Here is a 17,189-nt window from a genome sequence, read left to right as displayed (position 1 = left end):
CTGCCAAGGAAACAAATCACAGTAAATCCAGGAATATCGAATCTATTCAAAGTAGCACTTATTGAGAGTAACTCCCTGGGGTAATAACACATATTCTAACAACGCCAATAAGCAGGCCACTTCTGAAAACAAAATTTCTGCGGAATTTATAGAACCATAGAAATTTACAGTACAGGAGGCCATTCAGCTCATCATGCCTGTGCTGGCTAAAAAAGAGCTATCCAGCTTAATCCCACTTTCCAGCTCTTGCTGGGTAGACCTTTTGGCATTAGCAATTCAAATGCATATCCAAGTAGTTTCGAAATGTGATGAGGGTTTCTGCCTCTACCACCCTTTCAGGCAATGAGTTCCATATCCCCACCAGGTGAAAAAATCCTCCACAACACTCCTTTAATCCTTCTACACATCACTTTAAATCTATGCCGCTGGTTATTGACCTCTCTGCTAAGAGAAGTAGGTCCTTCCTAAACACTCTACCCAGTCCCCGCATAATTTTATACGCCTCAATTAAATCTCTTAATCAATTAAATATCTTAAATCCTCAGCTCCAAAGAAAACAATCCCAGCCTACTCAACTTTTCCTCATAAAATTAAAATAAAGTTAAAATTCTCCCATCCTGACAACTTCCTTGTAAATCTTCACATATCCTCTCTAGCGTGATCACATGCATCTTGAAATGTAGTGGCCAGAACTGTAAGCAGTACTCCAGCTGCATCCTGGTCAGCGTTTTATACAGTTGTAGCATAACCTCCCTGCTCTTAATGCTTTGGCTAATAAAGGAAAGTATTCTTTATGTCTTCTTAATCACCTTATCTACTTGTACTGCTACCTTCAAGGCCCTGTGGACATGCATGCCAAGGTCTCTCTGTTCTTCTATATAATAAGTGCAAAATCCTACGGATGCTGGAAATCTGAAATAAAAACAGAAAATGCTGGAAAAACTCAGCAGGTCTGGCAGCATCTGTGGAGAGAGAAACAGAGTTAATGTTTTGAGTCCGTATGACTCTTCTTAGCCCTGAAGAAGTCAAACAGACTTGAAACATTAACTCTGTTTCTCTCTCCACAGATACTTCCAGACCTGCTGAGTTTTTCCAGCATTTTCTGTTTTTATTTCAGATTTCCAGCATCTGCAGGATTTTGCCTTCATAATCGAGGTTAGGTTAACTGGCCATTTAGTTGCCCTCACCCCATCTTTTGCTATTACTTCAGCAATGAGATATATCAGCATTTCCATACAGCACCCATTAAGATGTAAACATTTCTCACCACAATTACTGGCCTCACTTGTTCACACATCAATTATTTTCAGTCAAAATCAGCTTAATAATGACAATAATGCTCTCAAAGGGGTAGATCTTACTTGACCATATGTGCTGATTATTTTTTGGAGGCGATAACAGCCAGAAGTAATGAAAGAAACCATTGACATAGAATAGGGGAAATTTTCTCAATGGGCACCCACTATCCAACAAAAACACTGCACCTTAGATGTGCTGTGTGTAGGAAGGGATGCTGCTTTTATTTCGTCTTTAACCATTTGAAATAACTCATAGTAATTTCAGGCTGAGAACTGCCCTCTAATTCAGTGTTGGGCAGGAAATCCCAAAGCGTCTGTAGGCCTCAGCCTTGGAAAGCTGCAGCCAGAAAGCTTTGGGTCCTTTCAGTTGTCCGACTGCAGCTGTGCAGGGCCTTGATGAGACCACACCTGGCGTATTGAGTGCAGTTTTGGCCCCCTTACCTAAGAAGGGATATACTGGCCATAGAGGGAGTGCAGCGAAGGTTCACCAGACTGATTCCTGAGTTGGCAGGATTGTCATATGAGGAGAGGTTGGGCCGGCTAGGCCTATATTTACTGGAGTTTAGAAGAATGAGAGGAGATCTCATTGAAATGTATAAAATTCAGTCAGGATGCAGGGATGATATTTCCTTTGGCTGGGGGGTGGGGGGGGGGGCGGTGGGGGTTGGGGGGGGGGGTGGTCTAGAACAAGGGGCTACAGTTTCAGGATACGGGGTAGACCATTCAGGATTGAGATGAGGAGAAACCTCTTTACTCAGAGGGTGGTGAACCTGTGGAATTCTCTACCACAGAAGGCTGTGGAGGCAAGTCACTGAATATATTTAGGAAGAAAATAGATTTCTGGACTCTAAAGGCATCAAGGGGTATGAGGAGAGCGCGGGAGCATGGCGTTGAGATAGGGGATCAGCCATGATAATATCGTATGGTGGAGCAGGCTTGAAGGCCCGAATGACCTACTCAGCTCCTATTTTCTATGTTTCTATGTCCTGTGGTGGAAAAATTGAAATACAAAGCTGCCTGGATTAACTTTCACCTGTCCTTGAGACCTCTGCAGAACTCCTGTCCATCCAGTTCATCCTGTCCATGGCCATTACGCCAACTTTGATCAAACACCCCAAAACTGGGGAACTCAACACATGTAGAAATAAGAGAGAGAATCTAGAGGCTGGGCATATTCTCTTTTGCATTATTGAAAGAGGAAGACTGGGATTCAAGCCTTGCTATAGCCATAGGCCCAGTTGAGCCCAGTGAAGAAACACAGGAAATCTCAGTACAATGGGAGCAGACTTGATGGGGAAAAAAATCTGCACCTTTTCCACATTCATTGGTCTGGAGAATGTCAGCCCCCCAGATGTAGGGAAGAGGAAACCAACTCCCACTCCCACCTCAGTGTACCTGGACTCGAAATAAGGTGCAATCAACGGCATATAAGCAGCCCCCCCCACCTCTCTAGACTTTAGGAGTTTGTACCTTAGAACCACTAGAACACGTGAAAAAAATGCAGGTATAGCCACCTGGGAAACATAGTCATAGGAAAAAGTAGGGTGGCTTGTGTGCATTTTATATTTTATTGCAGCAGAACAGAATGTGTGCTTATGTTGTAGTTTCTTATTTATAGAGGTTAATGCCTATTAATGTCACAGGAAAGGTGACGATTGTGAAATGGAAAAAGGGTGTTTTTTTTTATAACTGATGGCCTATCTACAAATAACTGTTTTACATTCAGGCAGCAAGTTAAAAACATACCCTAATGTAGGATACAGTCTACAACTTCTTTTCCTTTCCCTAGTACACAAAACAATGAACATGGTAGAAGACGATAGTCACCGTGAAACAGACTGAAGTACAAGGATCAGAAGGCAAATTAATGTTATAGATTCACCAACTAATGTAGGATTGGTTTCAGGTACATTCATGAATGCACAAATTTCAACTACCTGCCTGCTTTTTGTTTCTTTTCTACCTTCCACACCATTAGTTAGATATAAATATAAAACAGCCAAATTTCTATAACAGAAACAGAAATTGCTGGAAAAACTCAGCAGGTCTGATGGTATCTGTGGAGAGAGAAACTGAGTTAACGTTTCAAGTCTGTATGACTCTTCTTCGGAGCTAAAGAGAAGTAGAAATGTGATAGAATTTATCCACCCCACCCCCACTAGAGCTGTACTTTGAATATCCTGTCTTCCATTCTTAATTAGCACTTTTCTCAGACAAATACCACCACCCTCAACACCTCTTTGACCCTTTTGTCTGTGACATCTTTTGATTATCTGCTCATCTCCACAATCACCACACCACACCCTCAATGTGTCTCTCTCCACCCCCCCCCCCACCACCCCCCACCCCACCCACCTTAAACCAATTTATATTTCTCCCTTCTTCTAACTATGCTCCAGTTCTGCCGAAGGGCCATGAAGGCTCGAAACGTTAACTGATTTCTTCTCCGCCGATGCTGCCAGACCTGCTGAGTTTTTCCAGGTAATTCTGTTTTTGTTTTGGATTTCCAGCATCCGCAGTAGCTTTTAGCTTTTTGTTTTTATAGAATTTATACTGTTTAAGGTGGGGGTGGAGCAGGTAAAGAGGGATAGAAGGTCAGCAATATGTGGAGGCTAAGGAGAGTTTGACAAAGATGTCATGGACGCAAGACAAAGAGAGTGTTAATAGTGGTGGTGAAAACGAAAGAAAGTGCTAATAGTGGCATAAAGGTGAGAAAGAAAAAAGTGTTAATAGCAGAACAAGGGTTAGCACTCTGTGAAAGAGCAACATAGAACAAGTGACAGATTATCCTGAGGGGGGAGGGGCAGTGGTTGGAGAAAAAGGATAAAAAAGGTGATAAAAAAAATGAATAAAACTAAAAAATAAGTAAATAAAAATAAAATAAAATCTCACAATGGGACCAACATCCTTGCGGGGAGGTTTGCTACTGCTGTCGGGGAGGGTTTAAATTAATTTGGCAGGGGGATGGTATCCTGAGAGGAGGTTCAGCAGGGGGAGATGCACAGCCAAAATTAGAAGAGAAGAGCAAGTGAGTCTGGAAGGCAGAGAAATTATAGGCCAGTTAAGACACAAGGGAGTTTGGCAAGGTTGGATGGTATTTATTTTAATGCAAGGAGTCTGACGAATAAGGCAGGTGAGTTGAGGGCACAAATAAACACAAAGAAGTATGATGTCATTGCTCTCACAGAGACATGGTTGAGAGAGGGGCTGGATTGGCAGCTCAATATTCCAGGATATAGGGTCTTCAGGTGAGACAGGAAAGGAGGTAAAAGAGGAGGGGGTATCACAATATTGATCAAGGAATCAATTACAGCAGTAAGGAGGGATGACATCTTAGAAGGCTCCTCAAATGAAGCCATATGGGTAGAACTGAAAAACAAAAAAGGAGCAATCACATTGCTGGGAGTGTACAATAGGCCCCCAAACAGTCAGAGAGAAATAGAAGAGCAGATATGGAGGCAAATTTCAGAGAAGTATAAAAATAATAGGGTAGTAATAGTGGCGGATTTCAACTTCCCCAACATTAACTGGGTTATTCATAGTGTGATAGTTTTAGAGGGAGCGGAATTCTTAAAATGCATCCAGGAGAGCTTTTAAAGCCAGTACATAGAAGGTCCTACAAGAGAGGGGGTGGTCCTGGACTTAAATTTAGGGAATGAAGCCAGGCAAGTGGTAGAGGTATCAGTGAGGGAGCATTTCTCAGGTAATGATCATAACTCCGTTAGATTCAAAGATGTTATGGAAAAGGACAAGGATGGGCCAGAAATCAGAGTTCTAAATTGGGGGAAGGCCGATTTTAATAAGATCAGATTTAATTGGCCAGAGTGGACTGGGAGCAGCTGCTTTTAGGTAAATCTGTGTCAGAGCAGTGGGACTCATTCAAGAAGGAAATAGGGAGAGTACAGGGCCAACATATTCCAGGAAAGACAAAGGGTGGGACCAACAAATCCAGGGAACCCTGGGTGTCGAGGGATATACAGGATTGGATAAAGAGAAAAAGGGAGGCTTATGGCAGACACCGAGGGTTCAAAACAGCGGAGGCCCTAGAAGAGTATAGAATGTGTAGGGGGGAACTTAAGAAGGAAATTAGGAGAGCAAAATGGGGGCATGAAAAACCATTGGCAGGTAAAATAAAGAAAAATCCAAAGTTATTTTACAAGTACATTAAGAGTAAGAGGATAACTAGGGAAAGAGTAGGGCCCATTAGGACCATAGTGGTAATTTGTGTGTGGAGCCGGAAGACGTATGTAGGGTTCTAAATGAATACTTTGTCTGTGTTCACAAATGAGAGAGACGATGTGGGTATGGAAATCAGGCAGAAGGACTGTGATATAATTAAAGAAATTAGCATAGAAAGGGAGGAGGTACTAAGTGGTCTGGCAGGCTTAAAAGTAAAATGAAATGTATCCCAGGCTGTTGAGTGAGGCAAGGGAGGAGATAGCAGGGGCACTGGCAATAATTTTCAATACCTCTCTGGCCACAGGAGAGGTGCCAGAGGACTGGAGGACAGCCAATGTGGTACCGTTATTCAAGAAGGGAGGAAGGGATAAAGCAGGGAACTACAAGCCAGTCAGTCTAACCTCAGTGGTGGGGAAACTATTGGAAGCAATTCTGAGGGACAGAATTAATCTACACTTGGAGAGACAGGGATTAATCAAGGACAGTCAGCATGGTTTTGTTAAGGGGAGGTCATGTCTGACCAATTTGACTGAATTTTTTGAAGAGGCGACCAGGTGTGTAGATGAGGGCAATGCTTTTGACGTAGTCTACTTGGACTTCAGCAAGGCTTTTGATAAGGTCCCGCATGGGAGACTGATAATGAAGGTAAGAGCCCATGGGATGCAAGGCAATTTGGCAAATTGGATCCAGAATTGGCTGAGTGGCAGGAAGAGGGTGATGGTTGAGGGGTGTTTTTGTGACTGGATGACTGTGTCCAGTGGGGTTCCACAGGGATCGGTGTTGGGTCCCTTGCTGTTTTTTGCATATATAAACGATTTAGACTTGAATGTAGGAGGGTTGTTCAGTAAGTTTACGGATGACACGAAAATTGGTGGGGTGGTAAATATTGAGGAGGATAGCCTTAGATTACAGGAGGATATAGACGGACTGCTCAGATGGGCTGATCAGTGGCAAATGGAATTTAATCCAGATAAGTGTGAGGTGATGCAAAGGGGCAGGGCAAACAAGGCACGAGAATTCACGATAAATGGTAGGACCCTGGGAAGTACCGAGGATCAGAGGGACCTTGGTGTGCATGTCCAAAGGTCTCTTAAGGTAGCGGCACAGGTAGATAAGGTGGTTAAGAAGGCATATGGGATACTTGCCTTTATTAGCCGAGGCATAGAATATAAGAGCAGAGAGGTTATGCTGGAACTGTATAAAACGCTAGTTAGGCCACAACTGCAGTATTGAGTGCAGTTCTGGGATCCGCATAATAGGAAGGATGTGATTGCACTAGAGAGAGTGCAGAGGAGATTTACCAGGACGTTGCCTGGGCTGGAGAGTTTTAGTTATGAGGAGAGATTGGATAGACTGGGGTTATTTTCCCTGGAGCAGAGGAGATTGAGGGGGGACATGATTGAGATGTATAAAATTATGAGGGGCATAGATAGGGTAGTCAGGAAGAAACTTTTCCTCTTGGTGGAGGGATCAATAACTAGGGGGCATAGATTTAAGGTAAGGGAGGTTTAGAGGGGATGTGAGGAAGAATTTTTCCACCCAGAGGGTGGTGGGAATCTGGAACTCACTGCCTGAAAGGGTGGTAGAGGCAGAAACCCTCATAACATTTAAGAAGTATTTGGATGTGCACTTGCGATGCCATGGCATACAAGGCTATGGGCCTGGTGCTGGAAAATGGGATTAGAATAGTTAGATACTTGTTTGACCGGTGCAGATTCGATGGGCTGAAGGGCCTTTTTCTGTGCTGTAGAACTCTATGACGCTATGACGAAAAAAATTTTAAAAAGGGATTAAAATTGGGGTGAAGGTAGAGGAGAGAGTTCACGGTCAGAAGTTGTTGAACTCAATGTTAAGTCAGAAGGCTGTAAAGTGCCTAATTGGAAGATGAGGTGCTGTTCCTCCAGTTTGTGCTGGAACATTACAGCAGGCCAGGGACAGACGTGGGCACGAGAGCAAGCTGTAAATAGCCAAATTTCTATTTCCTACTGAGAAACTGAAACCATTCAGTATGACGGGAAACCAGTAATGATCGATTGCAGAATAAAACTATCAGATATGATTGTAACTGCATAGCTGTGAATGCCATTTAATATTATTTGAGTCTCTGAAAATAATTCAAATTTACTTATAATTAATAGCTCTTTACCTACCAGTTCCAAAGGAAAGTAACGTGAAAAGCCAAATACATTCAGCCAGTGAAATTTGTCGAAAATCCATAATGATTGAAGTTCAAAGGAATATGTGTCCTGGAATCACAACAATCGTAAAAGCTTCAGAGCCTTTAGAGTCTTTAACTAAATCTACAGTAACTCCCTGGCATTACATGCTTGAGTTGAATTGTGTTACTTCATGCGGGATCTACCAACCCTTCCAGTAGCTAACAGACAACTGACAGTTTCTTTTTATGCAGGAAGTGGGTGTTGCTAGGTAGGCCAGCATCTTGTGATCATCTCTAACTGCCTTGTAGGGGATTTCCACACATAGCCTGCTCTTTCCATCTTTCAAAAACCTGTTCAGCTTCAGTTTCTGTTTTGTTGTGTGTTAAGGGTTAAGGTAGGGATCTTTGGGGCTTGCTTATTTTCCCTAAGTAAGCTATTGAAGACTGTAGTTTGTTACAAGCATTGCTATTTACCTACAGCTATATGGGCAGAATTCTCCCATCCAGGCCTAAGGCCTGTGGCGGGGACAGGGACAGGGAGTGTTTCCTGCTGCGGAGGCCAACGGGAAAGCCCATGGCACCTTCCGTCCCCGGCCTCATTAATGATGCAGCTGGGGGTTTCATGACGTATTCCATGATGGGGCAGGCTGGATGTCATTCGCCCCACCATCATGTCCGGGCACCATACTTAAAAGGCACCTGGACATCTACTCAATACTAACACTACGATGTCTGGAAGGGGAGCTGAGGGGCCAGCGCCTAAGTTTAGTGACACCTCCCTACGCGCCCCCCTGGATCATGTGGCGGTCTGGAGGAATATACTTTTTCTGACTGATGGGAGGAGGAGGAGAACGCCAAGCAGGGAGACCAACCCTGATGGGCACAGGTGATCAATGCCATAAATGGCACAAGAGCATGAACGAACTCATTCACTCCGCCAGGATAAGTCTCATCAGATGGTCGCATAAACCGCAAAGAGGCTAATATGTCAGGGCACATGGGCCTCAGTGGCAACGGCATCGTGCCTCACAGCTCCACTGCAATGCACCCACTCTGCGATGGAGTGACCACTGTGCCCCCCTTGCCCTTCAACAGACATGGAACACTGCATGGAATGGGGGAGGAAAAGGGGAAATGGATTAATGGCTTAGGCACAGAGGGAACCAGCAACCCCCGCATATCAGATGTCTAAGCCTTCTCTCTGCATGTGGATGTGCTCAGCCCTCTGGAGGGAGCTGGCAATAATCCAGTAAGGATCCATCCATTGCATAAAAGCCTGAGGGTCAAATGTGCCTCCATGTTGGAGGCAGCTGATGCTGTCACTTGCACTCTCCTCACTCACTTACATGTGCCACCAGGACAAGGCCAAGCACTGAGCAGGAGGACTCCCTGTCAAGCCTCAGGACCACCCCAAGCCCAGAGAGGAGCCAGAAGAGAAGATGAGAGCTACACACCTGTAGAGGCGTCACAGCAGACACCTGCGCCTTCCACCAGGTCTCACAATCTGGCGGGCACCGCAAGGACAGGTGTCCGCAGCAGGAGGAGGAGCTAGGGCCAGCCAAGCTCCCCGGCACTCGGAGGACAGCTGGGGAAGAGGCTTTTGTGGGATCCAAGTCAGATGATGAACCTCTGGAATCGGCCTTCGAACTCATGGTGGAGAGTCAGCAAGAGCCTTAGCAATATCAGGCACAGGTGTCGGAAGTCCTCAACAGAGTGTCACGTGAGTTGGACAAGACTGTTCAGCTACTCTCTGATGAAGTGGTGCCCAGATATGTGCGCACTGAGGTCACCATGAGGAGTATGGTGGATGCCATGGAGAACCTAGTCCAGCAGAACACCCGGTTTCTGACGGAGATGCACGGAGACCTGCACTCCATCCTGGCCGCCATGGATGAGTTCCTGCAGTGGCAACGTGAGAGGGTGATGGGGCACCTCAACCTCCCTTCAGGCCCCCCTTCCCCTCAAGGAGTTGCGCTGCGGTCCTCGCGCACCCAAAGGGAGGAGGTGCAGCAGCTGGACACCCCTGGGTCATCCACTCAGGATTCCCAGAGGCTGTCCACACCCTCCAAACCCGCTTTCCCTGTGACTCCTTCAACCTCATCCTCTTTCTCCACAGAGGGATCAGCTGGCCCACAGGAGGACAGCCAAAAGAATACGGGGCTCTCTAGGCCTCGGCTCTCCAGAGAACGGCTGCTGAAGTAATCAGAGGCAACATGGCAAATGAGTCAGCAGGCCATCTCCACCCCTGCTGTAGATGTCAGGGTTGCATGTAGAAGTGGCAGGCCGAGAGAAATCAAGAAATTTTGATCACAGGTGGTTGAATGGGTGAACACATAATTGTCATAATTCAAACGTCTGTAAATATATTCACTTCACTGTAGTATGTCTACTATTTTCTTTCAGTGTCCTTCTAAAGGCTTTGCAAGTGGCCCCCCCACCAAGCAGTTCTCCTGCACACAGCCAATGCCCCCGGAGTGAATCTGCAGGGAGAAGGGTCTGAGGCAGGGCCTTTCGGAGACTCGTGCAAGCACTCTCCCCTGCACGTGGAGCTTTCATTCATCACACTCACCTCACTGGTCCATGGATTTGTCAATGCTGCCTATTGGGGTTCTCTTTCACTTGTCCATCTGAGCTGACTTGCATCTCCACCCACCCACTGACCCAACTCCCATGCAGCACCTGTGCCCTTCCAACATGAGGCTCTGTTGACTTTCGATTTGACCATCATGGTGATAGTAATGTTTTTCATGAGCTCCCCCACCATTTCCCCTTCCCCAGACACCCATGTTCTTTCCCCCATCACTATTGATCCTCCTGGCATCACCTTCAACCTCCCCACTGTCACCTTCCAGCCCGAACTCTTTGCTCTTGAGAATGACCAGATGTATGTGCATGTTCCCTTTCTTCCTGAGCATCCCACCCCTATTCACATTGACCTTCCGACCTCCTCCTGCCCACCCCTCCCCCACTCCGTGCCCGTGTTTATCTCCGTATCCCCTCTAACAGCCTTCACCACCCCTTCATCTGACACCATTGAATCCTAACTCTCCCACCCTTCCGGCTCCCTCTGCCCGCTGTAACCTTGACGATACCCTCATATCACTCCCACCCTGAGTTCGCTCCCCAGGAGTTAAGTATTGACTCCACCGACCCCTCCCAGTGAGCACTTTCACCTATACCTTCACCTATACCCACCAGACCTGGATATTCCACCCCACACCACCCCCAACCCCTCCTTCACCACCCTTCATTAACTCCTATTGCCATTCATCCTGCAGTTTGAGGATCTGACCCCATGGCAAAGTCCCTGGAAGATGGCCCAAAACCTTAACGAAGTCCTTGGGAGATGTCCGATCCCTTGCAAAGTCCCTTGAAGCCCAAAATCGAAGCAGCTGCCTGGAGAACTCCCACCTTCTGAAAGCTGCTTCATGGAGAAGCCAAGTGGATGAGGTTCCACACACCCTGTGCTGCACGTGTTGCGCCAGGGTGCGGTAGGTGGAGCCCTCCATTTTCTTCTCAGTGGATGTCCACAAGCTGAGCAAGGCCCTTAAGGTAGGCCCTGACTTTTGCACGCCGTGCTAGTCCAGACATGTTCTGGGAGAATTCCACCCTATGTGTTCAGCATGCTTGTTGCATGGCCTGTCTTATTCAGAGAGACTGTAGTCTGACTCAAGCAGTTACTTCAAACTGGTTTGTTTACACTATGTGCACTATATACACAATTAGCTACAAGATAGGCACATCTCTCTTGAGTTCAGACTCTTCAATCTGCTGTACAGAATCTCTAGCACATGACTGCTGATGCCACTGTTACATCATGATCTACATCACTCATTAATCCATTACATTAGGCACTCTACACGAGGTTGGAACTCCTCCTCACTCCAGATCGCTGTTACTTAGTCATGTGTTATTACATCATAGTTACATCAGCATCAGGTGCTTCTGATGTTAACCCTTTACTGTACATCTCCCCCTCAAAGTCTTTATCCCCTGTACATCCCCTTACATCGCCCCTCAAAATCTCAGACTTCACAGGGTTAGTCTCTGAGGCGCCTTAAACAATCTCCCTGATCTTGTTCTGTTCTCTTTCTGAGGTTGAGGACATTCTGCACTCTCTGTTCGATGAGTGGCTGAAGGGCTGCCTTGTTTCTTGTTCTTTAACTCCTTCAGGATCTGATTAGGAAGCTCACGTTTCTATTGGTTTTCTTTCCAAGAATGAACAGAAATTCTTCTTGCACTCCTTACATATGTACTTCTTCCTAAAGAGAGAAATGGCCTGACTACAGCCTTTACAGACTAAATTTTGGGACTTCAGGCATTGCTGTTTCACCTTATAGTTCCCTGATCCATCTCAATCCTGTATGATCTCGGTTGTGGAGCTCTTTCTATTATTATGTCTTCTTTTTGTCGGCCTCGTATCCATACTCTCTTCCCGGGCTGCAGCACCAATAAGTCTCATGCTCTGTGCCTGAAGTGGAAGTTGTGAGCTTGCTTTTGCCTCTGTTCCTCCTCACGCTTTTTAATTGTCACATGGTCATTCGAGATGACATTTGGTTCTAGTTTCTGTTGCAGAGCTGGAAATTGTGTTCTCAGCCATCTTCCCATTAATAATGAAGGTGAAAACTAGTTTTGTAGCAGTGAGGTTTGATAACTAAGAAGGGCTAAGTTGAAATCTTCATTCTTCATTAAGTTTTTGATGACTCGAACACCTCTTTCAGCTTCTCCATTTGCTTGAGGTTACTGAGATGAGCTGGTTATGTGAATGAAATGACAGTCTTTTGCAATATTGTGGAATAAATCATTAGCAAATTGCAGCCCATTGTCTGACACCACAATGTCCAGAATGCCACGTGTTGCATAAATCCTCTCCAGTGACCGAATGACTCCTTCTGCTGTGATGCTGTGCAATCTGTTCACTTCAGTCCACCTTGAGCAGTAATCAATGACAATAAGAAATATCCTGCCTTTAAAATCAATTAAATCCATTCCCAGGCGCTCCCACGGCCTTGATGGAAAAGTAGAGGAAGGCAGTGGTTCTATTTGCTCTTGGCTTTTCACTGCCCATGTAAGGCAATTCAAAATTAGTTTCTCAATAGAATGAGTAATGCCTGGCCACGAGACTGATATTGCTGGGCTCTTGCTCGACATTTTTCTATCCCTAAGTGACCTTGATTAATTTTTTGGAGAGTATCAAGTCGAAGTAGTCTCGGAATGACTATTTGTCCTTAAAATCTAGGAGATCACAATAATTGTGAGGTTCATTCTCTGAAGTACTGCTGTAGTACTGGGTTGTTAGGAGTATAGTCTGGCCATTCTTGCCAGACAGAATTCCTTTATCTGGGCACATTCATCATCTTGCCATTGTGCTTATTTTATCTCCTGCATCTTCTTTGCGGTAGCAGGTAGGTGTTGGTAATGAATGATGTATACGTTTCTACCTCCTCGATTAAGTTCAAATCTTCTATTTTTGTTCCTTCAACTGGTATTCTTGGTTGTGCACCCGCCGTCCTCTGGAACTTCCCTTGAACATACTCAGTCACTGAATCATGCCTCATTCATTTCAGTCTGAAGCGTTGAATTCTAGGCGACATCTTTGCAATCTCTTTCATATTCAGGAGAGTAACTAATGGCTTATGGTGTGTTTCTATTTTAAATTGCAATCCCCTCGCGAGGTCTGAGAACTTTTTGCACACCAACATTGCAGCCAGTGCTTCTTTCTAAATTGTGGCATTTCTTTTTTCTGTGTCTGTGAGTGATTTTGAGGTTTACATTTATCATCTCTTTGTACTTGGAATAAAATACGCCCAGACCTTTAGACAATGTACATGCTGCCACTATAGTCAGTAGTTCGGATTGTATTGTGCTAAAATTTCAGGGGAAATTAGAAGATTTTTGATCTTGTCAAAAGCATTTTGCTGGTCTATATTCCAGCACCCTGTTGACCTTGTCTCAACAGCTGTCTCAACGGCTCATTGATTTCTGCCAAATTTGGTAGGAACTTGCCTACTTGGTTAACTATCCCAAGGAATCTTTGTGGCTCTGTAATTTTCCTAGGTTGTGGAAACCTTCATTTGTGGATGGGGTTATCCCTGAGGCTTACACAATGTGCCCTAGAAATTTAATCATAGGCTTTGCAAAATCACATTTCTCATTAAATTTCAAATCTGCATCCTGTAGAACTTTCAGAATTGCTCTTACTCTATGATCATGCTCTTTCCTCATGGAGTCTTGTACGAGAATGTCATTCACATGACATATTACTCCTTCTATGCCTTCTAGGGTCTGAAGCATTGATCTCTGGAATATTTCTGGAGCAGACACAATTCCGAATGGTAATCTATTAAAGCCATAATGGCTGAATGGCGTTATAAAAATGGTAAACAAAAACAGAATTACCTGGAAAAACTCAGCAGGTCTGGCAGCATCGGCGGAGAAGAAAAGAGTTGACGTTTCGAGTCCTCTTCAACTCTTCAAACGTCAACTCTTTTCTCCTCCGCCGATGCTGCCAGACCTGCTGAGTTTTTCCAGGTAATTCTGTTTTTGTTTTGGATTTCCAGCATCCGCAGTAGTTTTTTGTTTATAAAAATGGTAAGCAGTCTGTGTTCTTTGTCCAACGGCAACTGCTAAAACCTACTGTTTGCATTTAATTTGGTGAATAGGATACTTTTAGCAAGTTTGGCAAGTTGCTTCACAATTTGTACTGTCTTAATTGGAGTTAGATCTTCTTTCGTTTGTAAGAGATCTGATAGAGCTTCATTCAGGACTCCAACTACTGAGCAATAACAAATCAGTTCATCTTCCAGTATTCCTTAATCGCAATTTTCTGCCAGCCTGTGTAGATCATCGATGAACAAATTCATGCTTTTACTTGGTCTCTGTTTTCACTTGTTAAATTAATTTTGTTCATACTATAATTACATTTTTGTGAAATACGAATCAGATACCTGAAGGACGTCATTGTAAGAATGCGAAGTCTCATTGAGTCCCTGTCCCGCTATTACATCATTGGCAATAGCTCCATCTGCATAGAGTAAAGTACTGACCTGATCCTTTTGATCCTTTTTGTGCAAACCAGAAGCAGTTCTATATCTGGAAATCATCCTTCTTCAGTTGTTCCAGTGCTGAGCTTGTCGTGAGTCTTCAGTGCTTCGGAATAGCGCTGGGATTGGCAATGTAGATACCATGGTTGTATAAGCTCTGGACTTGTTGCTGCTTCACATGTGTTGCTTGTTGATTATGGTCTGTACTCACTGCTCTCTGGACTCTGGGTCTGTGTCTCAGCTTGCACCTGTTGCAGTCGCAACGCGCCGACTTTGTGAGTCTTCTACCATTCCTTTAGTCCTTCTTTCAAGGATCTGTTAGATTGTCAGGCCTGTCACTGTTTCTTGAAGGTTTTCTGGGCCTTTTACTCACTGCCTGCTGCCAGTTTGTTTCATCGTGTGTTCAGGGTCAAGGTGGGGTTCTTCAGGGTTTGTCTATTTTCCCAAGTGAGCTACTCAAGACTGTAGTTTGTTAAAACCATTATTATTTATTTACAGCTCTATGTACATCTTAGGAACTCTACAAGTGGTTGGAACTCTACCTCCCTCCAGATCTCTGTTACTTAGTTGTGTGTTTTACATCATAGTTACATCGACAGCAGGTGCTTTTGATGTTAAACCTTTACTCTACAGTTTGTACTAACATAATGCTGAACAATTATTAAAATTGGGATTCACTCTTCTTCTTAGGCAGCCCATTGGAACTGAGGCTGACTTGCTTCCACCCCAGTTCAATGTGTTCTGAGATGGCTGACAAGTGCAACGCGCGATCTGCAGACTCTGCTACATGCAGGGCATGTGGTACTTGAAGGTTTGGGTCGATGAGACGTTTGAACATTTGTGCGCTTTCTCTGATCACCTTTTTTGCCGCCATATTTGAAGGACCTTGCGAAATCAGCACTGATGGTTCTTCTCCAGTCCTTTAAAGCGCCTGCTGTAGGTTTACCAAGTCTCTGAATCATTTAGGAGCATGGGGATCATTGCTGGTTGGTAAACCATGATCATAGTCTCGAGTTTAAGATCCTGGTACCCTTTTCTTTAGGTGGCCCAAGGCTGATCTGGCATACTGAAGGCGATGATGAATTTTGTCATCTATGTCTGCCTTTGTCAAGTGGTGACTTGAGATGAGGCGGTGGCTCAGTGGTAATGTCACAGTACAGGTTCAAATCCCACCATGGCTAACAGATGGAATTTAAATTCAATTAATTAATCTGGAATATAAAGCTAATCTCAGTAATGGTGACCATGACAACTATCACTGATTGTTGTAACAACCCATGTGGTTCACTAATGCCCTTTAGGAAAGGAAATCTGCTGTCCTTACCTGGTCTGGCCTACATCTGACTCCAAACCCACAGCAATGTGGCTGACTCTGAAATGGCCCGGCAAGCTGTTTAGTTCAAGGGGTAATTAGAAATTGGCAAAACATGCTGTCAGTGATACCCACATCCCATGACAGAATAAATAATGAAAAAGGCCCACATTTTCCAGGATCTCACAGACAGAGCAGACTCCCCATCAAGTCTTGCTTCTTTCTAATGAGAAATTGCTGCAGCGTGTAATGGGGCACCTGGAATTAGGGATTGTTTCGGGGTATCCTGCCAAACTGCAGGACTCCACAATGATATAATCAATGCAAGACACCAACAGATTCTTATTCTGCTTCTATATATAATCCGCCCAAAAAAGACTTGAAATTATATTACACAGAATATCTTAAATAAATATCTCAATGCTTTTACATGTGACAAATTATTTTGAAATACACCGACTATGATGTAATTAGATATGGCTGCCTTGGGATGATTTATGGTGAGATTAAGGTGACACTGTTATAAGAGGGTCTGCTGGGATGGGGGGTGTGGGTGTGGTGAAAGATTGGAACAGTGTATAAAGGATGTATTTAGGAACTTGGTTAGAGATATTTCAAACACACAAAAGGCAGTTGTATATTGTGAATTTTACTATTTTGAATGTTTTTGTTATGTTGCTTTCCTAGAATTCAATTTAGTGAGAAAAGATGATGGTGGCAAATATTCAGTAAATATTTGGAGTGATTTGATTGGTTGTGTTTCTGCTGCTGACTGTTTGTAGTTGGTTCCTGTGTTTAATTGTTAGATTTTGAGCGTTATAATTAGTAATCCTTGTTGCTGCTTGCCATATACTCATTGTCATGTTCAGGACATTCTTAGTTGTCATTTGCTGTTTTATAAACCAGAGATTTAAGACAACCAAGTGGCAGTTAACATGGAAATTTCCATGCATACAAGTGTGATGATAAAATGCAGATTAAACAATGGCCCAAAGTTCCACACAGTGGGCAGAATTTTGAGTTTGGCGGGTGGGCATGGTCGATGGGCCCAGGAGCGGCCGGGAAACAGGTCACTGGGTTCATGTTGGTGGGCCAATTAAGGCCTGACCGGCGTGAAAGGCCGAGCAGGCCAATAACGACCCGGCGGCTGGTTTAAAAACGGCCCAGGCAGCCTCTGGAAGGCTGCCATGGAAGAACAT

At 44.5% G+C, this 17,189-nt stretch overlaps 1 protein-coding gene across 9 annotated transcripts in view; it reads right to left on the bottom strand.

Moving 5' to 3' along the window:
* LOC144668873 (intercellular adhesion molecule 5-like) overlaps positions 1 to 17,189 on the bottom strand; it is a 337,959-nt gene that overhangs the window by 238,197 nt on the left and 82,573 nt on the right. The gene's annotated exons all lie outside the window — the stretch shown is intronic.

This window comes from Cetorhinus maximus, chromosome 28 (genome assembly GCF_964194155.1).
Source record: "Cetorhinus maximus chromosome 28, sCetMax3.hap1.1, whole genome shotgun sequence".
Lineage (NCBI taxonomy): Eukaryota > Metazoa > Chordata > Chondrichthyes > Lamniformes > Cetorhinidae > Cetorhinus > Cetorhinus maximus.
Note: the sequence above shows the minus strand (reverse complement) of the source record. Positions and strands in the feature narration are given on the sequence as shown.